We start from the raw sequence: 27,213 nt of genomic DNA, 5'->3' as shown, positions 1-27,213 counted from the left end.
CATTATCTTTAGAATAACTAGAAATGTCTTTTAAAACATGACAGTCTTTTGACCATTAGTCGTGATCTTTTATATTGCCACTATTCCATTTTTCTGAGCCATTTTAGATATTTTAGAGCAAGGTTGAACGAAGGCTGCTTCAGGGTCTCCCAGAGAGGTTTCCTTTTAGCTGAGAACCTACTATTAAATGCTCTTGGTGAGATGAGTGACAGCATCAGAACTGTGTTTTTGAGAGATTTATCTGGCAGCAATTTATAAGATGTATTGAAATGCGGCAACATGGATTTTATAATATTATGTTTGTTTATGCATGAAAAACATTGACACCGAATTTCCTCCTTCTGCGATAATACTGGGTATAGGAACTTCTTGGAGTTTGCTATGGTCACTCCAAATAATGTTGGGTTGTATGAGAAAAATTTGACTGGTTAAACGTTGCCTTATTTAACTAACATGAAGCAAATCAGGAAGCTCACCAATAATGCCATGCTGCATTTTTTAAATGTTTGATAATTTTAGCATTATCTTTTTTCCAGGCATAAAATCACTTTGGTATAACATTATTCACACATTAATCTAGTCTTAAACCTTGATATGCCTTAAGATCCATGCATTTGCACTCTGACAGAGAGGTGAAATAAAAGACTATGATGACTGAAGACACTTCTTAGTTAAAAAAAAAGGAAACTATCCTAGGTAGACCTCAGAGCTGTAAATCAATAGTAATAAAATGTATCATATTGGTTCTATATGATTAATATTAATAATTTTTTAGTTATACAAACTAATTCAATAATACTAGGGCAACCTGGTAGTTTCTGGAGCTGACAATATTAAGCCTTTTATGTTTTAAAATTCATTTAATATATCACTAATAACTATAAAGTTGTAACATTTCTCTTAGAATTATAGGTCTCTGAAAATAACAGGAGAGATATTTAACAAACATGCTTCTTTATGATTTATTTTGAAAATAACTTTTTATGGTTGTAATAGAAAAAAGCCTTTGTAAACTCCTTTTTCCCTCTTTTTCATAGCCTGCTGCCAAGAGGAAATGAATGCTGTCTTTGAGATAGTCACAAACATCCGATGCGGATGGGGAGGCTCACTTTGAGAGCCAGCGTTTATTCTATTTTCTGTATTCGATCCATTCTCAACAAAGACCGTTCCCAACCCCATCTTTCACAGTGTCTTTCTGCTGCACCACATGTTGGAATAAATCTGTATTTCTTTATCAAATGAGCATTCCCTCTGTGTTGCCCTCACTTGTTCTCTTATTCTAGGACCTGGGGATATTGAGATCTCAAATGTACCCTGTAACCTCAACGGCTCCTCCCCAACCCAGTACAAGGGGAGGTCCTGGGGACCTGACCCAGTACAAGGGGAGGTTCTGAGCAGATCAGGAATAAAGTATTTACATGGCATGCGCTTCCTATGAGAGCCTTATGTACTGTTGTGCATGCAATCTCCCATTGACCCCATTGGGTAAAACCAAGTGGGAGCTTCAGGAACATCCTTCTGCTAGCTGGAAACTTTCTTCTCCTTCAGGAAAAAATCTATTACTTAAGGAAGCATAAACATTGTGCAGCACCACTTCCCCTTCCAGTCATTCTGTTGCACATAAAGAGCAAAGAGTGAGCCTTTCTGCCTCTTCCCTCCCTACACCTCATGAATGTGATATATAGCCCATAGGAGTTTTCTATGCTGTTCTAATGGCCCCAATATAATTTTCCAAGAATACAGACATACAAATATTATTATAGTCATACTTCCCCTGCAACTTCTCATTAGTAGCAGCAATAACATATTTGGAATAAACCATGCCAGTGAAGTTTCCATACTGTCAACCATTCTATTTGTCTCAAGGCCTGCCTGCAGCCCCTCATAAGTGAGAAATGATGATGCTTCCCATGCTTGCTCTGCAGTTCCAGTGGAATTCTCTTCTCACTCCTAGCCAGCCAGGCCAACTCTTAAGATGTAGGTGAATTCCTTTTCTGTTCCTCCTTCCCCAGTGGGCTGATGGCCTGGTTCTTCATCGAGTTCTACCCTCTTTTCTCAAGTGGAAGCTCTCTCTTTAGTTAGTTCCATCCTACTCCAAAGAACCTAGTTCTTACCTTGTTCTTCCACTCTGTAAAATTTTCAGGTCCCTGATGAATGCCCTTTCCAATATTTTTCAGCTGTTAGCCAGTTTGCAACGTCATAAAATATTATGTGAGCTAGCAGCTACGGCATGAATGGAGATCTCACAAGATTAGCTTGTGTATGGTGGTCTAACTAGGGGGTCAAGACAGTGCACACAATTAGGAGAAGATAATGAGGACAGGAGAAAATAAGAAGAGCCAAGATCTGCCTTTTGGTCATATTATTCTGATGCAGGAAGGGGGCAGAGAAGTGCTGGTAGAGAAGGGTGGCATCCTTGGCAAGGGCTCCACCCTCTGGCCTATTCCCATGGATCTAAGTGAGGACAGATATTTCTGTTTTCATGCCCAAAAAGTTGCCTTTTGTCCTACCATACCCCCTATGCTGTGTCCATTTAAACCCAAGACTTTAAGCAGGCACAGACAAGCAGCTGAGCATCGTGAGGAGCAGAGGAACAGAACAGTGGAGAGCAGTAGAGTGTAGCAGGGTGGCACAGCAGAGAAAGATGGTGTTGTTTGTTTTTTTCTAGTAAATTTGTTTAAGTTTATTGTAGATTCTGGATATTAGCCCTTTGTCAGATGGATAGATTGCAAAAATGTTCTCCCATTCTCTAGCTTACCTGTTCACTCTGGTGATAGTTTCTTTTGCTGTGCAGAAGCTCTTTAGTTTAATTAGATCCTATTTGTCAATTTTGGGTTTGTATTTGATCTATTCTCAACAAAGATGTTTCAGTCATGAAGTCTTTGCCCATGGCTATGTCCTGAATGGTATTGCCTAGGTTTTCTTCTAGGGTTTTTATGGTTTTAGGTCTTACGTTTAAGTCTTTAATTCATCTTGAGTTAATTTTTGCATAAGGTGTGAGGCAGGGGTCCAGTTTCATTTTTCTGCATATAGCCAGCCAGTTTAAGGATTATAAATCATTCTACTATAAAGACACATGCACAAGTATGATCACTGCAGCACTATTTACAATAGCAAAGACTTGGAACCAACCCAAATGCCCATCAATGATAGACTGGATAAACAAAATGTGACACATATACCCCAGGGAATACTGTGCAGCCACAAAAAAGATGAGATCATGGTTTTGCAGGGACATGGATGAAGTGGAAACCATCATTCTCAGCAAACTAACACAGGAAGAGAAAAAAAAAACACTGCATGTTCTCACTCATAGGTGGGAGATGAACAATGAGAACACGTGGACATGGAGGGGAACATCACATACTGGGGCATGTCAAGGGGTGGGGGTCTGGGGAAGGGATAGCATTAGGAGAAATACCTAATGTAGATGACAGGTCGATGGGTACAGCAAACCATCATGGCACATGTATACCTATGTAAGAAACCTGCATGCTCTACACATGTATCCCAAAACTTAAAGTATAATAAAAATAAAAAGAGAGAGAGAGAAGAAGAAAAGACATCTGGACACCAAGGAGAGTTCAGCTGGGTGGCCAGAGAAGCGTCGGGCTACTGGGCAGCCCTCCTCCAGGGGAAGATCAGCTTTCCACTCCATCATCTTCCAGCTCCAGCTCCCCATTTATCTCACCGAGAGTCACCTCCACCACTCAGTAAACTTTGCACTTACCCTTCCAGCCTGCATGTGATCTGATTCCTTTGGTACACTGGGCAAGAACCCAGATTGTCACCCTGGCCCCCTGTCTTCAGATAAAGCAGTGGGTCTAATTGAGCTGATAACACAAGCCATCTGCAGAGGACAAAGCTGAAAGAGCACACCGTAACACAGGCCCACTTGGGATTTAGGAGTTGTAAACATTCACCCCTAGAAGGTACTGTGGGGCAGGAGCCCAAAACATGCTCCTCAGCACCTCTGCACCTGTCCGTCTGTACACCCTGTCTAGGGCTTTGAGCATCAGGGCATGGAAGAGGCTAGCCACACCCAGGTCACACACCCTGACAGGGGGATAAGGGAACTTCTCTCATTTCGGTTTCACATTCCTCAAAATTCAGTCTATGCTATGCTTCTACCCTGTATTTGTCTTCCTTCTCTTAATTTCTTTTTTTCCCTGCCCCTTTGACTCCAATACTAATTTCCAGTTGTACTATTACCAAGTGCACTTCAACCTGGAGCAATGAGACAAGATTTTACATTTGGAATACTACACCAATAGAGCAGCATGAAGATAAGGCAGAAGCCAAGGAGGTCTCATGTTAGGGGCTCAATATATGGAGCCGTTACACCCAGTTAAGTAAATCACTCATTCCACATGGGTAGAGTCATGATCTTAGAGAGGGGCCCGTCTGGCTTCCTGCAACCCTCGAATACGTACTTTTTCTTCTATCAAAACAATTAGAAATGCAATGATATAGAAGTTTCCAAATCTACTATAGAAACAGTCTTCTTACTAGTTCCTAATGCTTTGGCTCTCCCTTCCATTTCCATTGTGCTAGACCAGAATCATGTTAAACGAACAAAAAAGCTACTTTGTCAGAGTACAAAGAGAACAAATATTAACAACTTAAGAAGTATAAATATTGTTTTTCAGAAAGAAATGCCTAGACATTAAAAAGTTTGAAACTTACAAAATTAATTGTGAGTCAGGTACTAATTCATATATGATTAGACATTTTGAGACCCAAAATCAAATGAAAGCTTGGCTATCTTACACTAAGAGAGAAAAGATCACTGAAAGGCAAATCTAGAGGGAAGTCTTTTAGGAAGAACAAAGGTCTGTGAGTGAGAGCTCACTCTAAGCTTCCCCTAAAAGCACAAAGGCTACTTTGTCAGAGTACAAAGAGAAAAAATATTAACAACTTAAGAAGTATAAATACATTTTACCACGTTTTTCAGAAGGAAATACCTTATGGGAGTTCCTAAAGGGCCAGATATTGGTATAACTGCTTCACAAAGCTATCATCTAAACCCACTTCAGATAGGGCCTGAATGCAGATGTCATACAAATGCAACCCTAAAAAAGACTCACACAACCTTCGGTTTTCTTCTTAAACAGTCATTTTTGAAATAAATCCCTAGAAATCAACTTCAACATGATTTCTAGGGAGGAAACTAAGCACCTTCAGTTTTCACGCTTGGTTTTCAGTTTCCAGTTGCATATTCTAACCTATTGAGAAGTTTCATTTCCCTTAAACATTACATATTGTAGATATGTGTGTACAAATATAATACACATACTCTATAACCCATTGTGTGTATGTTGGGGGTGGGGAGGTCAGTATTTTGCAAAGTATCCGAGAAAGAAAAATTATTTCACATTTTTTCTTATTAGTTTATTCCTGGAAATTTTAATGGACCCTCATTCTGTTTTTTATACTTGAAGTAATAGGTCAACGCTCCTGAGTGATATCACAATCATTGTGAACATGAATACTTAAAAGTTACACACAAATAAGAAACATAAATCTGTAATAACAAGCTACAAATGCCCTTTCTATATTAGTTGAGTATTTTAATCTCCCTTATACATAAGACAAGCTTCCAGTTGCACATCTGATTCTTCATTCAAGTGAGTTTTTCACCTTTTTACTGGTTTTAGAGTGAAAGCTTTTATTTACTGTACGTTTTTCTCCCTCCCCACACAATTTCAAAAGAGTGAAAATTTTAGGAGCTATAGAAAATATATGGGCACTTAAATCAGACAGTGCATAAGCTAAATTCAAGTTTCACCGATTTCCAGCTTGCAGTGTGTGATAATTTATTGAGCTGTAGAGTTATATCGATGTAAAGAATAACATCTACCAAACAAGCTTGATGTAAGAATTTGATGAATCACCTATGCAAAGACTGTCATTGATACCTAACAAGTATTAAATAAATCCAAGTTATTATTGCCACATATTACATGTATTACGTGATCTATCTTGAGTTTTTCCAAATAAAATTGCTGAGATTTTAGTAGATGAATGGGCAAAGAAAGGAAAATGCTAAATTACATATTGATTTTTAGCCAAATATTTGTTGAGCATTGTCTCCAGTTGTGCCACATCCTAGATAAAATGAATAAACCATGCCATCTCAGAGCTCAAAGCTAAGTAGGGAAGACAGAAACACAAACAAATAATTACAACAGACTCTGAAAAGTGTACAAATGAGTATATGCATGAAGTATACTTGTGACTGACTGATATAAGGAGTTTCAGCTAAGTATTCACAGAAAGAATACCTGGCCACCCATTAAAGGATGAATAGACCTCCCTTACATATAACTGAAACATGAAACTGTCTCAACCTTACATACCACAGAATGCATAAATGAGTGCTCTAACAGTGAACACACTCAAAAAACTTGCTATGACCTTGTTTATATGACTAGCTCACCTTATTGATGAAGTTGGTAGCTCCTTACATATATCCCCTTTTTCTGACCCAGCATTAGAAATACTAAAATGTATTCTCTCTCTTTGTTCAGCCTCCTCGAACTTATCCACTCTATGTATGTACTGAATCATGAAAACAGCTGGGAATTCAGCATTTCTTATTTTCCTTCCTTCAAATAATATTCCATCTGCTTTTGGAAAACTACTAGTTACCCATCATTGGTTATGCAATTTTGATGGTACTGCCTAGGGTTTATTGGCAAAGCTCACAGCCTTGGCCACAGTGACTGGGGCCAACATATTGATTATTTACTGGATGAGTTAACTAATAAATGGATATATGCAGGCTTCAGCCAATAGGCACATTATATTTTCCTGTCCATCAGAATTGCTGCGGGTATTGGCCAATAATTTAGTCCCAGAAGTGTGATCCTCAGAACAATTGTTAGGCCTGTGAGACATCAGCTTCTCTGAAGTGGGTGGTAGAAGAATGTGAGGGTTGCTGCTCTTGTACATCCCTTGAGAGGCATGATTGAAAGGGCTGAGCAGCCTAGAGGGCAAGGGACAGCATAAAGTGAAATTCTAATCATTAGAATTCTAGTTTCTAATTAAACTGAACTACTTATTTACATTATAGCCAATGATACCTCAGTTTTATTAATTCAATTTAAGTTGAATTATCAATCACTTAGAGGAGAAAGAGCCCTAACTGGTAGATACTATTATCTCTCTGGCCAACTTGTTGCAATTCTTCATTTGCATAAATTGCCAAACTTTTCACCTCGAAACAGTTGGGATCTTATCAGTCTAAAGAGAGAGGCAGTCTATTTTTTTTAAAATCAATTTTCCACTTGTTTCACAAAATCAGGACAGTCCAGGAACTGCCATCTATGTAACTAAGGACATTTAAGTGTAATACTTTCTAATAGCTTTTCTCACTTTATTTCCTTTATGTTATCTCTTTTCTTCTCTGGTTAAGAATGACAATTTCCATTTTCATGGGTCTTCTAATGGACTTTCTTTCCTAAAGCACCTTGTTTTTATCACGGATATTATGGGTTTTAAGAGATTGATGTAAAAAGTTAATATGCAGAAGTACTTTCTTAATTTCTATGCTGTCAGGTAGCTACTAAACTGATTTATAGCCTGTCAGAGCAAGTATCTCTCAATACCATTTTACCAAAGATTAAAATTATTTGAAAATACTAAATTAAAAATAATTAGTTGAAAGAAGTATTCTAACTTACCAATGATCAGATTCACATGATTGCCACAAATGGGTATGAATAAAAAATATTTAAAAATATAAAATGTAATAAAATGTACATAATATTATGCATAAAACCATATTACACATACTATAACATACAAATTTGTTTTTTTCTGAATCATAAAGTGCTTCAAGGACATCAATAAAGAACAATGACCATGTTTCTGTTAATTTGTACGTGGGCTCCTTGTTTCTTAGAGAATGATGGTTGACTGCTTGATGGATAAGTTTTATCTTATTTAAATGGACTGTGGTACCATCCATTTTGTTTTGCACTTAAGTTCTACACATAAATATGCATAAAATGTTGGTTATTAGTTATTCCCCTTTCTTTTCCTGTGTCATTTATTTTCTTCAGTAAGTGGCTTCTGGGAAAAATAAAACATTGGCTAAGGATTAAAAACAGTTACTTGTTCTTTTCCAAGTTACAAATTAGTGTTTATAATTAAACTCCAACTTTAACAATTTATTTGTTTTGAATCCATCCTGTTGAGTGGTTACAGAATTGTCCAAGTATATTTCTTCTAACCTAATGCTAATAATGTGCTGGCTTCTACATCTTTATAATTGTTCATTAGCTTCACGCAGTATGTTTTGACTTTTATGTCCTTGAAACTATGAAATTATGTTTCTACAATTCAGTTTTTCTTAATGTTTCTACTTTACATAGAATGTATAATGAAAGTGAGATCTGAGACATTTTTAGAAATTCTGAACTGGGAATATCAGTTTAGTCAGAATAGTGTCAAATGTGGAATCCAAACAACATAATTGGTACTCTGAGGTTGAGGCTGATGTGACACTCTCTTGAACATATTTTAATGCTTATGCATATTTAAATTAAAATGTTAACCTCCTGACATTCAAACCAACAAGCCAATCACCATTCAACTAGAGAGACATGTCTTACAAATAAGATGACACCACAAACGTCACTTGTCTGGAATCTATCTTCATTGCACAAGAGATTTCCAAAAAGCCTAATTGTTTACTAATATTTTGACAGTGTATTTTTAATTAGAACAGCTTTTCCAATGTATTATACACCCAGAATTCATCTCAAATATATTTGTTTATATACTAAAAGGCTGCTATCTAAAAATGAAGGTATGGTGTGTGTTCAAGCATGACATCCATTTTATTTTAAGATTTTATCGTTTTATATGGCAGGTAGGTTTCTGGCTACCCCACACAATGTAATTTGTTTCCAGGAAGACTGAATGAGGTAGGCATCTGTATTAGACATATACTATACCTCCCTATCAGAATCTACCTGTCCAGAAACAGTATTACTTATTGTATCCATTGTTGATCCTTGTTACCAGCCTCAAAGTAGCAAGGCTTCTGCAGAGAAGCTTTGACAGGTGAGATCATGGCCAGAGCCAGGTTGACAGGTTAAAGTTTGTTCTGCCCCAGTATCCCAGTATGATCTTGTCATGACCCATTTTGCTGCCATACAGCTGAAGGCATCATTGGGTTGAGGATCCTAACTTCTAGTGGAAGTGGCACCCCCATGCACAGCTGGGTAATGCTGGGGAAAAGGATCATCTTTCAACCCTTCAATGGTATTTTTTACTTACAATTTCATTTTACATTTATTAGAGTACCAGCTTTGTAGTAAAATGCTGAAGTGAAAATTCTTATGTTTAATAGCAGGCAAAAGTGAAAATTATTGTATCTGACTGAATCTGTACTTGCAGTGAACAGTTGAAATTTAAATTGGGAAGGTGCCAGCGGCCTATTGGCTTCCTTCCATAATTGTCAAGTTCCATGGAATTGAGGAAGTTATTTTAATTCCAAGTAACAAGAATAAGTTTGCATCCTGAGATCCAATGCTGCTACTTAAAACCAAAATACACCAACATTTTATGGCCCAGAAATACAGAAGATTCTTCTTGCCAATTGCTTCTGTGTTTATTTACTTCAAGTCCCAGAAGAACAACCCAGATCAGTTTTGCCACTGACGTTATAAATAGCATAGCAAATTCATAAGGAGTCTTTTCTTCAAAGAACGGAAATGACTCTGAAGTCTGACTAAACTCACAGTGTCCTTGTGAGGGAGATGGGAAGAGGCAGAGTATTTTGCCCCATTTCAAGTTCAAGAAAGCAAAGAACACAAAAGTTAAGTGGCTGGTGTTCATTTATTCAAGTAAATTTATTCAGGAGTCGAGCCAGAAACAAAGATCAAATCTCCTGGCCCATGTACTAGGCCCCATGCTGCCTCACAGCTTTCAAAACCTTCATTTTCCTGGAAAAAGCTGAAAAGCTTTCCCCTACCATACATACTAGATTCAGACACACTGCCATCTACTGACCCACCGGAGGATGTACCAGCTGAGACATCCTGAGCTTCAAGGGAAAGAGGAACACCTTGAGAGGGGTTGAGATCCTGCTTTCCCTGCAGAATGCCCTCTCCAGGATGCTCATGGGCCGTGTCTACAGTACTATGTAGGAACGTGCTGCAAGAGGTAAGTGGATTTAGAACATTTCCTCCCCGATCAAGGGATTAATATTCATATTAAATGCACCATGTCATCTAAATGTGGGACATCCTTGAAATCACCCCTTCCTCCCAGTATTCTTACTTTGACATATACATCTAGGGATGTAAATATTCTAAGACAAGCTTTCTTTTTCACATAAGACAGTCTGAGGAATGCTCTACGATTTTTGCATTGTCTATTTTGTCTTTCACTGGAGTCCTGTAACATGTGCTAATCATCCTACATGATGCCAAAAAAAAGCATAATAGAAACCAAGCTAAATAGCCACAGTCCTGTGCATGTAGAAAATACCATAAAATGTCCAAAAAGAGCTCTAACAATAGGAGAACTAGGCTCCTAAGTATATTTTCAGTAAGATTCTTTTTTGTTCAGAGCCAAGGTATTTTTTTCCCAGAAAAAAATATCAGTGTCTTTCTTGCCACATCAACTCTTTAGAGCCTGCCTGCATTCTTCTTAGGATAAAAGTAACATTTTCCAGACTTGATCAAGCAGGGATGAATACAATTACTGTTTTCATTCCATTTTTACAGCCAAAAATTAAAGTTATGATGTTTGTCTATCGCTTGTGATTTTACTTAGTTCATTGACTCTAAGAAATAAGTTGAATTTAAATATGTGGACCATATATTTCTTTGTTGATGAGAACAAATGAAAAAATTAATATCTTAATATATAATCGGTCTCTATACAAGAATTTATATAGTAGCAGAGAGGGATCTGTGATACCCTGGTTGCTTGTCTTTTGCTTTAAGATCTCAAGAAAAGTTTATTTCCTGGGATGGTGGTTCACAGGCATCGTGATTGAGAACTATACATAGAAAATTTATTTGTGTATATAAAACTTATTTCTGTTCTTTCAGGATATGAAATACGATGTTCATGACAATCTGTTTTTATAAAAGAATTGGTTTGGCAGTTACAGGTAGTCAAGTAGAAGTTACCCTCTGAAGTTTAGAGATTGAAAGTCAGTCTGAAGAAGACCACTGATTTAATTTGGAATAAATGTCTGTATGTGCCCATCCAAATCTTTACAGAAATATCTTATTTCGAAGTCTTCTTAGGCAGAAGAGACTGTTGTTTCCAAGTGTTTTAAATGTCAGAGGGTCTCTAAAATCAAGAAAGAGATGAGGGATGCCAGGAGAGATACATTAAGAATGGAAACACCTGGGAGTTTTACTGACTCAGTAAAACTGAGGAGATTGTGAAAATTTAATTGAGAGGTCTAAAGACAGAAAGGTCCAGTTTGGAAATCCGGCCCTCACATGTTCAGCCCTTAGTAAAGGCTCATCCGATGTTGCAAGATAAGAGTGAGGTCCAGGAATGGTTAAACGGGAAACGAGAAGATAAAAGGTTATGAGCAGACAGGGAAGAAATGATGGGCGGGTGCCAAGGCATTTGAACATCTTTAGTATGAGCCTGGACAAGGTGCCAGATATTTGAAAAGCTTATCTGTGTTAAACAGAACTACTAAACTTATTGAGAAGCAGTAACAAGAACAAAATGTCCTTTAGCCTTGTTCTATTTAAAGCAGATGCACCTATACCAATCTTTTACAGCATGATTATTTACGTTTGCTTATTGTAAAATCATCACAGGACATCAAATTGTCAGAATAAATAGATTTTTTAAATGCTTACAGAAACTATTTTCCTGACACTGGAATGGCAAATTAATTCAAGTGTAATCCATATGTTTCTTAAGTTATTAATTCTTTTAATTTTTTCAGTCCTTGTATTTTGATGATTTGAGTGATAACATCACATTTTGTTAAATACAGAATATAAGAAAAATTTCACACAGAATTGAACGCATTCATACAAATTAGTATGGTTTGTTTTAGATAAAATATTAAATAATCAGTTAAATCTCCTAGACCTAGGTCAGCCAGAAGAAACACAGGCAGGGTCTGACATTCTTGTAGAGTTGAGGAGAGAGCTGAAAGTCCCCAGACAAAAGGAGCTACGGTCACAGAGCATGAGAGAGGGAAAGCTGCACATGGAGAAAACTGGCAGTGGGGTCTGCCTCGAGTGTTCAGTAGAGAACTGATCTGCACATGTGTGGGGGAAATCTACTCGAAACTGAAGAATGAACCTCTGGAAGGACTGAAGGGAAGAATTCTTGGAGCTCATGTTAAGCCAAAAATATTTTATTTTTCTTCACCATCCAGAAGGGTCAATTCATCAAGAGGATATGGCATTCCTAAGTATTTATGCAGGTAGTAACAGAGCCTCAAAACACATGAAACAAAAATAGATAAAGCTTCAAGGAGAGACATAGTCACAAGCATAGTTGAAGGTTTCAATATTCCACTCTCAATTATTGATAGAAAAAGTTATGGTAATTCTATACAAACTCTTCCACAAATGGAAAAGTACAGAATACTTTCCTAATCAGTTAATGATGCTAGCATGACTGTGACACCAAAACAAACAAATAAAAAAGTATTACAAGGAAAGAAAACCAGAGACTGATATTTCACATAAACATAAGATACAATAATTCTTAACTACATCAAAAAAAAGAGTCCTACAATATGTAAAAAGCCTAATGTGTCATTACCAAATATATATTATCCCAGAAAATGCAAAAATGGTTTAACGTTTGAAATTTATCATTGTTTTTTATCATGTTAACATATTAAGAAGAAAAAATATGTAGTAATCTAAGTAGATGCAGAAAAAAACTAAGACAATGAGATTGAACATCTATTACTGATAAGAACTCGCAGAACATGAGAAAAAGACAGGAATTTGATAAAGAAAAAACTATAGAAACCTACATATAACATCATATTCGTGTTAAGGGTTAAATGTTTTCTCCTGAGATAAGGAGCAAGAAAATTTTATTCCCTTTTTTTCAACATTATACTGAAGCTTCTAGTTAGGGCACTAAAGCAAGAAAAATAAATAAAACACATTCAGATTGAAAAACAAGTTTGTTTGTTTGTTTGTTTGTTTGTTTTTGAAACAGAGGCTAGCTCTGCCACCCAGGCTGCAGTGCAGCCTGGTGTGATCTGGACTCACTGCAACCTCTGCCTCCCGGGTTCAAGTGATTCTCCTGCTTCAGCCTCCCGAGTAGCTGGGATTACATGTGTGTACTATCACGCAGTTCTAATGTTTGTATTTTTAGTAGAGATGGGGTTTCACCATGTTAACCAGACTGGACTCAAACCCCTGACCTCCAGTAATCTGCCCACCTCAGCCTCCCAAAGGGCTGGGATTACAGTCTTGAGCCACCATGGCCAGCCGGAAAACAAGCAAACTTTTTATTTGCAGACACAATCAACTGACATCTAGAAAAAAGCTATTAGAAACAGTAAGTGAGCTTAGCAAGTTTGCAAGACGCAAGGTCAATATGCAATAAAGAAATTGCATTTCTATATATAACAATAAACAATGCAAAATAAAAAGAGTATTTGTACCAATATACATAAAAAACACTTATGTGATGAAAAATGAGAACACATGGACACAGAGAGGGGAGTACTAAACACTGGGGTCTACTGGGGGGAAAAGGGGAGGGCCAGTGGGAGGGGGAGGAGGGGAGGGATAGCCTGGGGAGAAACACCAAATGTGGGTGAAGGGGTGAAAGCAAACAGAACACACTGCCATGTGTGTACTATTGCATGCTCTGCACATGTACCCCAAAACCTAAAATGCAATAAAAAAATAAGGAAAAAAAATGTAATGAAAACATGTAAACAATATAAAGCATTGATGAGAGAAATTAAATATGATATAAATAAATGGAGAGACAGTTTATATTTATAGATAAGAAGGCTCAATATTGTTAAAATAGCAATTCACAAATTGATCCATATTCAATCCAATTTCAGTCAAACCCCAGCAGTTTGTTTTATAGAGGTTGGCAATCTAATTCTAATATTCATATGGAAATTCAAAGAACTTGGAATAGCTCAAATAACTTTGAAAAGGAAAATAGTTGAATGACTTACATAAGCTGACTTCAATACATACTATAAAAGCTGCATGCATCAAGAAAGTATGATATTGGCATCAAGATAGACAAATAGAAAAATAGAACAGATTGAAGAATCTAGAAATTGATTTTCAACAAAAGTACAAAGGCAATTCTGTGGAAATAGAATAGTCTTTTATAAAAATGATGTTGGATCAATTGTATACTCACATGCAAAAAAAGAACTTTCATCCATACCTTACATTATGTACAAAAAACTTAAAACTATTAAAATTCTTAGGCGATAACCGTTATCTTGAGTTAGGCAAGGATTTCTTATACAAAACCACTAAAATCAAATATATATGAGAAAAAAATGAATAAATTCCATGTCATCAAAATTAAGTTTCTTTGTTGATCAAAAGATACTGCTAAGAGAATGAAAAGGGAAGCCACAGACCAGAGGGAAATATTTGCAATTCACATAGTAAGTTGTTTGCATGTTGAATATATAAAGAATTTTCAAAATAAGAAACAAACAAAAAATGTACGTCAAGGAAAGAAACCTGTTTCTTTCTAAAGATGAAGGGTCACAGAGAAGCATCTGAATAAACACATCTTACTAAGTTTCCCCATTTATTATTATTAGATCACTAGATTATTATTAGATTATTAGATTATTATTAGATCCCCTTTGGCCAGTATATCTTCTTTTTCTCAAGCCTACTATAAAATACAGTTGACTTGTGAACAACATAGAGGCTAGGAGCACTAACTCCCTACACAATAGAAAAACCGCATATAACTTTTGACGCCCCACTAACTTAATTACTAATAGCCTACTCTTGACCAGAAGAAGCCTTCCCAATAATAGGCAGCTGATTAACATGTATTTTGAATGTTAATGTATAATATACTGTATTCTTACAATCAAGTAAGCTTGAGGAAAGAAAATATTGTTGAGAAAATTCATAGGAAAGAAAAACTACATTTACAGTACTATACCGTATTTACTCATGCCGCAAGTATACCTCATGTGTTTACAAGATGAATCGTCTATCTGAAATGATGAGCAATGGCAGCTGCAGACCTCCATGTACAGTACATGTCAAGCAACTCAACTGTTTTTGAAATGCCATGACTTTTCTCCACTTCTTAGGGACACTTCCAGCAGCACTAGCGGCACTTTATGTGGGTCCCTGTTCCTCAATTTTTACTGCAATACACCATTTATGGGAAAGACCAACTGCTCATTTGAAGATGATTACCCTCATCCAGCATTTTAAGCAGATACTTGCAAAGCTTGAGCTCATAATTATTAATAACAAGAGGAGGTGACTGCAAAAGTATTATAGTAGTATGATATATGCTATAGGTAATTTTTGCAGTTATGATTTAATACTGCATTTTATGTTTTGTTTTACATTTCTCTCAACTACATACAGCTGTGTCACATATAATCTGTAAGTGCGTGCATACATTTTGACAAATTTTATTTTTCGTAATAGATCTGTATACATTTTGTGGGAATCGATGAAATGGAATAGTGTCTATGTACAATTATTTTCATTTTTGACACAGCTTTTATTTTTTTATATTTCTAGCATATGTAGTTTATCTGGGAGTTTTTCAAATTCTTACAAATCTCTAAAAAGTTTTACAATATATTTGTTGAAAAAAATTTTATGTATAAGTGGACCTGCATAATTCAAACTTGTTTAATTCAAGGGCCAGTTTCATACTCAAGTTTAACTGTTTCTTTTGGTTTTCATATCTTTATGAGGATTCCTGTGTCATGCAAATATATTAAGCAAAGGTTTGTGCTTTTATTAATCTGTCTTCTGTTACAGAAGCCTCAGCTGTGAACCCAGAATGGGTGTGAACAAAGATAATATATTTTTGTCCCCATAGATGAATGTCAAAATATTGGTTCTAGGTAAAATAAGTAACAGAAAAATGAATACATACTGCATGATTACATTTACATTAAATTCTAGAAAATGCAAATCAATACATATCAATATTCTATTAGTAGGTTGTTTGGGAATGGATGTGGGTGGCAGAGGTATGCAAGGGGCAGAGGTTATCAGGGCCACAGAAACTTCAGAGGATGGTGAATATATTCAATATCCTGATTGTGGCATCTGCCTCATGAATGTATAAATATGCCTTTACTTCTAAAATTGTACACTTTCTTAGCAGTTTGTTATATGTCAACTATACCTTTGAAAAAACAAGCAAAGCAATGTGTAGAAGGAGATAAATTGACAATGCTGGGTTAAAGGATATGCAGAGAAAATGACCCCAAATTCTTTCCCTTCTTGTGTCCATGTCTTTGGCAATGTGACCTTGCAACTCCTCCCATTGGAAGTGAAGCTTACATCTCAACTGGACTTGTGACTGTCTCTAGCTAACGGATTGCGGCATACGTTACAATGTGCAAGTTCTGAGCCAGCCTAGGTCTTAGGAAATCTTGTTCATTTTTGCTCGCTCTCTTAAAATCCTACCACACCGTAAGAGCAAGCTGGGCTAGCCTGCTGGAGCAGAAGACAAGCTATCAAGAAGAGCTGAGGCCATCCCAGACAAACTATTAACTCAACTGACACTTAACACCTGAGAGAAAGGTTAGCAAAGATTAGTAGAGCCATCCTGCTGAGCTGTAGGTGTACGGCAATGAAAACCGCTTGCTATTTTAAGCGATGAAATTTTGTGCCAGTTTGTATCAAACGGTAGCTAATTGGTATAACCTCTAAAAGTCTAGTTGGGAAATAATACGTTAAAGCCGTGCATTCTCTGTAAGAACCCCCTTCTAAGGGAGCTGGGCTATGTAAGGTTAAGCTCCAGCAACGACTGGGCGGGGACTGTAGGCTTAGCAATGTACCAAGTGCTGTAAGATAAAAGGAAAAAAAATTCTAAAACGAAGGCCAAACTCCCCAAAACTTAAATTTATTGGAGATACAATTCAAATAGATATCAATTATTACTAGAAAAAGCAAGACAAATGATAACACACAGAATTGTGAAATAGATAATATAACAAGGAAAATGTTTTGTCCTCTCCTAGGTGGCACATAATTTTCATATATGGCATCAAGTTGAATTCTTCACAAGAGTTCTACTAAGTAAATAATATCTTATTTTTGGATAAGCTGGGAACAAAAGAGGACCGAGTCTTTCAGAATTAGTTGAGAATCAATGTTTGAAAAGGAAGGGTTAGAGAAAATGAAATACACTGGTCCTCAGGAGTTAAAGACACTCCAGACAGAAGGTTCTGAGAAAACTTGCTATGATTATCACACCATGTCAGAGTTCCACTGAACACCCTCTGACTTTGATTCTGAGGTTCGTGGTTGTAGGTATGTGTTCTACCCTAAGAAGAACAGAGTCCATTTGTTTCCAGCCAGCAGTCTTGGTTTCTAGATACGCATATGCCAACCTGAGAGACGCTGAACTAATACAGCCACCCCGTGTGTGGTGATCCCTGCTTGAAAGTCCTTTTTAAGTTTAAGGAAAGGAGAGCAATTCTCAGAGAACTCATCTACAATAACATCCCTTTACTGTCTTATGAGAAACAGAAAGTTGCTTATTTGAGTTTTGGAAATACAAGTTTTAAGGTGTTAAGAGACAAAAGTAGATCACTCTATTTTTTCTCTCACAAAGCTGTGTCTAATTTCCACATGATAGGAAAGTCATATCTCTTATGTCGCTATTAATCTACATGTTCTGCCTTGTTTTTTTTTTTAAATTTATTTTTGTATTTTAATAAGTTTTTGGGAAACGGGTGGTGTTTGGTGACATGAGTAAGTTCTTTAGTCGTGATTTCTGAGATTTTGGTGCACCTATCACCCGAATGGTGTACACTGTACACAGTGTAGAGTCTTCTATTCCTCGCTATACCTCACTCTCTCACCTGATTCCCCAGAGGCCAATGTATCATTCTTATCTCTTTGCTTCCTCATAGCTTAGCTCCCACATAAGAGTAAGAACATTTGATGTTTGGTTTTCCATTCCTGAGTTACTTCACTTAGAATAACAGCTTCCAATTCCATCCAGGTTGCTGAAAATACCATTATTTTGTTCCTTTTTATGGCTCAGTAGTATTCCATGGTATATATACACACACACATATATACAACATTATCTTTATCCACTCTTTGATTAATGGGAATTTGGGCCGGTTCCCTATTTTTGCAATTGCAAATTGTGCTGTTGTAAACGTGCGTGTTGTTCCAGTGACATTGTGGAAAAGACTATGTTTTCTCTTTTGTATTGATTTTGCTTTTTTGTCAAAGATCAGTTGACCATACTTATGTGACCCTATTTATGGGCTCTCTGTCATGTTACATTGATCTATTTGTCTATCCCTTCATCAGTACCACACCGTCTGGATTAATACAGCTTTAGAGCAAGTCCTGAAGTTGGGTAGTATCAGTCCACCAACTTTGTTTTTCTCGTTCAATACTCTGCTGTCTATTCTGAGTCTTTTGCTTTTTTATACAGATTTAAGAGTAACTTTGTTGATATCAACAAAACAACTATCGAAGATTTTAATTGGGAGTGCATTCAATAAATCAAATCAATAACTGACATCTTGATAATATTGTCTTGCTATCTCTTCATTTTGTCTTGTATCTCTAGTCTTGTATCTCTTCATTTGTTCTGTTATACTGTTTCCTATACCTCAACACAGTTTTTCTGATATAGATATTGTACATATTTTGTTAGATTTATGCATAAGTCTTTGTTTTGTGGGTGTCAATGGAAATGGTATTGTGTCTTCAATTTCAAATTGTATTTGTTCCTTGCTGACATAAAGGAATGTGAATTGGCGTTTGTGTATTAATCTTGTATCCTACAACCTTGCTATTATTTCTTATTAGTTTTAAAAGGTGTTTATTCTTGTCAAGTATTTCAAGAATTGACTTTCAAAAATTTCAAGATTTTCTAAATAAACAATTATATCGTCTGTGAACAAAAAGTTTTATTTCTTCCTTATCAATCAGTACAGCACTTTTTTTTTTTTTTTGAGAGAGAGGGTCTGACTCTGTCACTCAGGCTGGACTACAGTGATGCTACTGCAGTCTTGACCTCCTGGGATCAGGTCATTCTCCTGCCTGAGCTTCCCAAGTAGCTGGGACTTCAGGCACACACCATATGTATGGCTACTTTTTGTAGTGATGGGATTTCATCATGTTGCCCAGGTTGGTCTCAAACTCCTGGGCACAAATAGTCTGCCTTGGCCTTCTAAAGTGTTGGGATTACAGGCATGAGCTACTGTGCCCTGCCCCCCCCTTTTCTTTGTCTTATTGTATTAGCTAGAACTTCCAGTATGATTTTGTAAAGCAGTTGTGATGGGAGATATCCTGCCTTGTTTCTCATCTTGTGGGAAATCTAGCTTTGCACTATTAAGTATGTTAGCTATAGATTTTTTGCAACTATTCTTCTCAAGTGAAGGAAGTTTCCCTCTACTCTTAGTTGACTGGGCTTTTTTTTTTTTTAAATCATGAATGAGTACTGAATTTCATCAAATGCCTTTTCAGCATATATTAATATATAATCATGCAATTTTAATTATTTATCTTATGGTAAAGGATAATATTAATTGATTTTTGACTACTGAACATCCTTACATACTTGAGATAAATTCTTCTTGGTCATGTGTATTATACTTTTTGTACTTCTAAAAATTCAACCGGGCACGGTGGCTCATGCCTGTAATCCCAGCACTTTGGGAGGCTGAGGCAGGCGGATCAAGAGGTCAAGAGATCGAGACCATCCTGGCCATGGCAAAACCCCGTTTCTACTAAAAATACAAAAATTAGCCGGGCATGGTGGCATGCACCTGTGGTCCCAGCTACTTGGGAGGCTGAGGCTGGAGAATTGCTTGAACCCAGGAGGCGGAGGTTGCAGTGATCAGAGATTGCGCCACTGCACTCCTGCCTGGCAACAGAGCAAGACTCCGTCTCAAAAAAAAAAAAAAATCAATTTGCTAAAATTTTGTTGAGGATTTTTGTATCTATGAGAGATACTATGATCTGTAGTTTCCTTGTCTTGTAATGTCATTGCCTAATTTTGGTTTTAGGGTGATGCTGTCCTCATAGAATGAAAGTAGAATGTATTCCCTATGCTTCTATCTTCTCAAAGAGTATGTAGAGAATTGGTAGTTTCTTCCTTCAATGTTTGGTAAAATTCACAAAACATGGTGTATTAGCTTTTGTGTACTGACCTTGTATCTTGTATCCTACAACCTTGCTATCATTTCTTATTAGTTTCTTATTAGGTATCTTCTATTTTGGAAGGTTGTTAATTGTTGATTCATTTTCATTAATAAACATAGGCCAATTAAGATAGTCTATTTCTTCTTGTGTGAGTGTAAACAGATTCTGTCTTTCACTATTATATTGATTATTTGGTAATCAATGGGTACAGGTTACAGGTGTTTTATTTATTTTTTCTTTTTTAAGAAAACATCTACTTGTCATTATCTCTGTCCTTTCTATCAATCTGATTTATAAAGATAACAGTTATTTATTTACCTGCATAGGGTACTATAAGCCAGGTAGAGAGTGTTTCTGGGAGTTTAAAAAAGAGAGAAAACAGTAGACTAAGCATTAAAGACTTTTAGTAATTTTGGTCGTACAAGAAATCTGAAAGTTGGGATTTCAGAGCTAGTGCAGTGGCTCATTGATGGGATGACTGACCTTAATTATTTCTTTTTTTTTTTTTTTTCATTCTTGCCTGTAAGAATGAAATTTTTGTAAATTTCTGTTTAGTCTACCTGCTTTGGTAAGTTGCTTCTCTATTGCATTCCACTGCACTTGTTGTTCTCAAACTCTCCAGGTAGTAACTCTGCTGCCTTCTATTAAGATGGGAAGGAGTAGTGAGCTGGAAGTGTTGAAGGTATAGCTATTTCACTGACCCATTTGCAATTCTTCCTCCTGGTTTTTTGTTGTTGGTGGTGGTGGTGATGGCTTGTTGTTTGTTTATGGTTCTACATTTCTTTCCCAAATTCAGTACATGGAAGATCATGTACTTGATCCTCTAACCAATGAGCCTCACTGGGGATTTGCGGACCCAAGTAGCTTGATTCTTGGGGTTTTCTCCTGCAAGGACTTAGCAAAGGTATGAAAACAAAAACCCAAATCATTCTTACTATTCATGCTTTTTAAGTTGTGACTTCTGGATCGGTTGGCATCTTTTCCTTTGTTCTTCTTACCCTTTTAAGTTTTAAAATCAATTTTATAATATTTTAATTGGGCTTAAGGATAAAGATTGAGATAATGCATGTATTCAACTTATCACATTCATGCAAAACATATTTCTTTCTTATTTCAAAAAGTAAACTTTGTTCTATTATTTTTTAAAAAGCTACATCTAAGCTCATGAAACAGAAGGTACATACAGTTAAGTAACAGGTGGTTAAGTCTCTCACATGTAATCAACAGAATCACATGGTGTTTGCTAAAGAACCAGATTCCTAATACCTCTATACATTCTAATTTAGAAGTCCTGGGGTACGGCTAGGTATTTTGTTTCTTTTAATTGAATTATCTGGTGAACTTATGTTCAGACAGATTTGTAAAGGATGTCTACATCAGTGTTTTCCAATTCCACTGATAATACGAATTACTTGGGATGCTTGTTAAAAAAAAAAAAAAATCCCTAAGTCTCACCTCAAACTCTCTGAATCAAAATCTCTAGGGGAGGATCCTGGGAAAATGTTTTTCCTAATAAGCCCTCCAGGTGACTATTATCAGGAAGGACTTTTAAGAAATGGTGTTCTAGACAAGCAGTAAGGTCAAGAATGACAAGTTTTAATATGTTTGACCACTTTGATTGGCAGTGACTCTGGGAAGTTGTGCTGAGAACTCTGAAGCCTTGCTGTGACTTCTTGGGTAAATGTTTTGTTAACAATTAGCAGGAGCTCCTAGAAGAAAATACTTTAAAATATAGTTATTCTACAAATGCCTATTAATTTCTCTGTGCCAAGCACTGTAGGTTCTATGGAAAGCCACGATACTCACACAAACTAATAACTGCTATACAATTTAGAGTCTCATATAGAAGACAGGCATTCATCAAGCAATCATACCATTATGTAATTATAAAACAGGATAATTGCTAAGAAGGAAAATTATAGGATATTATATGAACATATGATAGGAAGATCTGATTTAGTTTAGAGATTTAATGAAATCTTTTCTAAAGAAGATGGGCAATATATATGAAAGTTTCATAAATGTGGTAAGTGGATGTAAAAATTGTCATTATTAAAAGTAAATTTAAATTAAAAAATAAATTGCAGGTACCCTGATATTTATCCCATGCTTCTCTCTACTAGCCACATGTTCTTCAACATCTAAGAGCACGCTGAGTGATAAGGATTGCAATAAAGACTGAATCAGGTCCTTATTCACTTTAAAATTGTGGCAATCCCCATTTACACTCATATTTAACTTGATATTAAAGACAGTAGAATGTTCTATTTGTGACACTGCTGTGCAGACTCAATCTTGCATCACTATGGAAACCTGACAGCACTGTGAAATAATCACATTACAATGAGGAAGAGAACTGCACGGTGTGGGTTAAATAGTAAACAAGTGCAGAACTTCTACAGTAAGTCTTGGCAGCAGGGGTTTACTGGGGAGAAAAGGGGTGGTTTACTCACAATGGTGTCCAACTGAAGGAGTCATTTGAAAATAAATGACGTCTACTAAAGTGCTCACAGGTTCTGGTTCTTTTTCCTTTTCTTTTTTTTTTAAGCCATAATACCTGACAGTTTAGTGAATTCTGAAAAGCCAGTGAATCCAACATTGTGACCTTGTTTTTATATATTTTCACATAAAATGTCATGAATTCTAGCTGTCTGGGTTGCCTCCTAGAAAATCTGTTCGAGGATGAATCATAAGAGGTTTTGAAGGAAAGATCAAGGAGTTCCTAAGTGCATGCAAAGATTGTATTTTTCATTTCTTAAAGACAAACCCTGAGATCAGTCATAGAGGCTCACACCTGTAATCCTAGCATTTTGGGAGACCAAGGTGGGAGCATCAGTTGAGCTCAGGAGTTCAACATTAGCCTGGGTAACATAGTGAGACTTTGTCTCTACAAAAACTAAAAACAAAAATTATCCACAGATGGTGAGACACACACGTGGCCTCAGCTACTAGGGAGGCTGAGGTGGAAGGACTGCTTGAGCCCTGGGGTTTCAGGCTGCAGTGAGCCGATATTGCACCACTTCACTTATCCTGGGTGACAGAGCAAGAAGCTATCCACCACCATCCCCTACAAATAAAAAGACAAACTTTGAGAAATATAACAATTGGAAATTATGAGATTAGATCACTTCTGAAATAGTCTTTGGCTCTTATAATCTCAGAGCCTTCCTAGGAATTGTTAAAAGACAAAATTACGATATATTTAGATTAAAGTTCTAATTGGATTTTATTGCAATTCTAGAACTGGGCAAAATTTCACTGTATAAAGTTGAATGACTGCTCTGATGAGTTAAGCAAAAGAGGTTGGTTTTATAGGCAGGAAAGAACCAAATAAAACATAGAAAACAAAAAACAGTTTGGTCATTTCAAAACTATTTTAGAGAGTTAAAACAGAAAAGCCTTCTTTATTAAGCTTCCCCAGTCTGACTAGAATCTCATTCGTTTGTTTTTATGTTTTTGCTTGTGCTTTTTGAAAACTGGCTCTTTAGAAAGTTAAGTTTGACCATGCAGCACTTGGCACGAATGACTCCCTCCTGGTCTACTGGAGCCTCATGTAGAGGCTAGTCCAAAACAATAGTCCCCCCAAAAAACTTTGGTTTTTTTTTATTTTTATTTTTATTTTTTATTTTTTTTAAAGAAGGGGAAAAAAAGAAAAAGAGGGAAAAAGGAATATTACTTCATTCCTAAAATGGGTTTCAATAATGGCCGATCAATATTTTGAGTGTTTAAAGTGGTTAATGCATATTTTATGTGTTTAAAATGGAGACCTCTATTGTGTTTATTTGTTCTGGCTCTGAGTTCAAGTCCTGGATATCGTTATCAATTTGTTGTCTCATTGAATCTAAATCTCATTATGGGTCTTATGTATCTGGGTGTTAAGATCTCTTATTGTTACATTAATCCTTTTACCCTTGCATCCTTGTAGCTTTGAAATCTATTTTATTAAGTGTGAGAATTGCAACTCCTGCTTTTTATTTATTTATTTTTGCTCTCCGTTTGGTTGGTGAGTTTTTTTCCATCCCCTTGTTTTGAGTCTTTGTATATCTGTAGATATATTGTTAGATTTTGTGGATAATGTATATTTTGTGTGTTTAAAATGGAGAGCTCTATTGAGTTTATTTGTTCTGGATCTTAGTTCAAGTCCCGGATATCGTTATCAATTTGTTGTCTCGTTGAATCTAAATCTCATTATGGGTCTTATGTATCTGGGTGTTAAGATCTCTTATTATTACATTAATCCTTTTACCCTTGTATCCTTGTAGCTTTGAAATCTATTTTGTCAAATGTGAAAATTGCAACTCCTGCTTCTTATTTATTTATTTTTGTTCTCCATTTGGTTGGTTTTGTTTTTTTTTTTTTTTTTCCAACCCTTTATTTTGAGTCTATGTATATCTTTGGATATACCGTTAGATTTTGTCTGTATCTTTTGATTGGGAGATTTGGTCGATTTAAATTTAGGGTTGCTGCCGTTTGATATTAACTGGCTATTTTGTCCTTTCGTTGATGTGAATTCTTCTTTATGTTAATGCTCTTTACTTTTTGGTGTATTTTTAGAAAGGGTCATACTGGTTGTTCCTTTCTGTATATAATGCTTCTTTTAGAAGTTCTTGTAAAGCAGGCCTGGTGGTAATAAAATCTCTGAGTACTTGCTTGTTCCTGAAAGATTTTATTTTTCCTTCAAATGTAAAGCTTAAATTGGCAGGATATGAAATTCTGGGCTGAAAGTTCTGTTCTTTAAGTATATTGAATATTGGCCCCCACTCTCTTCTAGCTTATAGGGTTTCCGTTGAGAGATCTGCTGTAAGCCTAATAGGCTTACTTTTATGGGTGACTTGATCTTTCTCTCTGGCTGCCCTTAATATTTTCTCCTTCGTTGCGATCTTGGTGAATCTAATGATTATGTGCCTTGGGGTTGGTCTTCTTTAGGAATATCTTTGTGGTGTTCTCTGTATTGCATGGGGTTGAATAGTGTCCTGCTTTGCTAAATTAGGAAAATTTTCCTGGATAATGTCCTGGAGAGTATTTTCCAGCTTGACTTCATTCTCTCCGTCACATTCAGGTACACCAATCAAGCGTATATTAGGTCTTTTCACATAGTCCCATATTGCTTGGAGACTTTGCTCATTCCTTTTTATCCCTTTTTCTCTATTCTTGTCTTGTCGTTTTGTTTCATTAAGTTGGTCTTCTACCTCTGATACCCTTTCTTCTGCTTGATCCATTTGGCTGTTTAAGCTTGTACATATTTCACTAAGTTCTCGTGTTGTATTTTTCAACTCCATAAGTTCATTTGTATTCCTCTCTATATTGTCTATTCTTTTCAATATTTCATCTAACCTTTTTTCCAAGTTCTTAGTTTCTTTACATTGGGTTAGAACAAGTTCCTTTAACTCCCAGAAGTTTCTTATCATCCACCTTTTAAAGCCTACTTCAGATAATGGAACACAGTCCTTTTCTATCAGGGCTTGTTCCGTTACTGATGAGTCCTTTTCCATCAGGGCTTGTTCCGTTGCTGATGGGTTCTGATTTTGAGTATACTCGGCCTTCTTAGGCTGTTCTTTTCCCCTCAGTGTAGATGACCCGCCTTTCTAATTAGGTTTCTGAGTCGACGTTATTGATTCCCAGTGCTGGGATCCGAGCAACCCACTGTGGCGGCCTAAATAGCAGTGATAAGACTGATGCCCGGGAATCTCTGGTCTGGCTTCCCTCTTGAGTCCACAACAAGTGGCTCTGACTTCCCGGAGCTCCAAACTCCGGTCAGTAGGGGAAGCAGTCCCGTTGGCTCTGCATGAAGAGCTGCTGCGCCGAGACGCCGGCAAAACCGCTGTGGCGGCCACAAGAGTCGCACTGGCAACCCGTGGGGCTCCTCCACTGGGAATCGGCTAATCGGTGAGTGACGAAAATTCATCTAATGATGTGGCGTCGTCTCGTTCTCTGAGCTTTCACTGGGAGCTACAATCCTGAGCTGTTAGTGGTCGGCCATCTTGGATCGATCTCCAAAAACTTTGTTTAACAAAGTAAACCTATAATTTTTTTTTCTTTTTCTGAGATGCAGTCTCAGTCTGTCACCCAGGCTAGAGTACAGTGGCACAATTTTAGCTCACTGCAACTTCTGCCTACTGGGTTCTAGTGATTCTCCTGCCTCAGCCTCCCAAGTAGCTGGGATTACAGGTATGCATCACCACAGGTGGCTAGTTTAATTTTTAGTAGAGATGGGGTTTCACCATGTTGGCCAGGCTGTTCTTGAACCCCTGACCTCAAGAGATCTGCCCACCTTGGCTCCCCAAAATGTGAATCCAGAATTTTAATACAGTGATTTCACCACAGTTTTATGTAGAAGCGAGGGGGGGATTGATTTCTTAGTGAATCAGAATTGTCTTAGAATTTTGTTCACTGAAATTGTGTGGAGAGGATAGTTACCATATCTCAAAGCAAGATCAGTACCGCCTATAGAATGCTAGAGGGTAATAGAAGCTAGCAGAGGTAAATTTTGAGGTTTTCAATTTGAGATTAAGATTGTCTAATTGCTTACTCATAGGTATAATGATTATTTTACAAGTACTTTAATAAAATGTACGTTGATATTTAAATTAATTTTGAGCAAGTCTAATATTATTATAACTAAAATATCCCTTTGGGTGAATTTACAAATAAAACTATTTCCAAGAATATTATGGTCTTCAAATATTCATCGACTATTTTTCAGTAATCAAATTGTATTATTTTTATAATGTTAATTGAACTTACTTGTCTTCTTCAGATCAAAATATGTTATTGTATAAAATTTTCAGTGTACTTCGAGAATGAAATTATTTTCATTGTTCACCAAAATTTACCCACAGAAGCATATTAAAAGAATGAATTCACT

At 36.6% G+C, this 27,213-nt stretch overlaps 2 long non-coding RNA genes across 4 annotated transcripts in view; one reads left to right on the top strand and one right to left on the bottom strand.

Annotated features, from left to right (window-relative positions):
• The window catches only part of LOC108593700 (uncharacterized), a 493,787-nt gene that overhangs the window by 153,773 nt on the left and 312,801 nt on the right, over nucleotides 1–27,213 (bottom strand). The window lies entirely within an intron of this gene.
• LOC144578024 (uncharacterized) overlaps nucleotides 9,969–27,213 on the top strand; it is a 39,688-nt gene continuing 22,443 nt past the window's right edge. Inside the window, exon 1 of the long non-coding RNA XR_013522978.1 lies at nucleotides 9,969–10,176. This is a non-coding gene — a long non-coding RNA (uncharacterized LOC144578024). The remainder of the gene's footprint in view (nucleotides 10,177–27,213) is intronic.

The sequence above is a fragment of the Callithrix jacchus genome, chromosome 10 (assembly GCF_049354715.1).
Source record: "Callithrix jacchus isolate 240 chromosome 10, calJac240_pri, whole genome shotgun sequence".
In the NCBI taxonomy this organism is placed as follows: domain Eukaryota; kingdom Metazoa; phylum Chordata; class Mammalia; order Primates; family Cebidae; genus Callithrix; species Callithrix jacchus.
The sequence above is the reverse complement of the archived record's forward strand: the minus strand, read 5'-3'. Positions and strand labels throughout refer to the sequence as shown.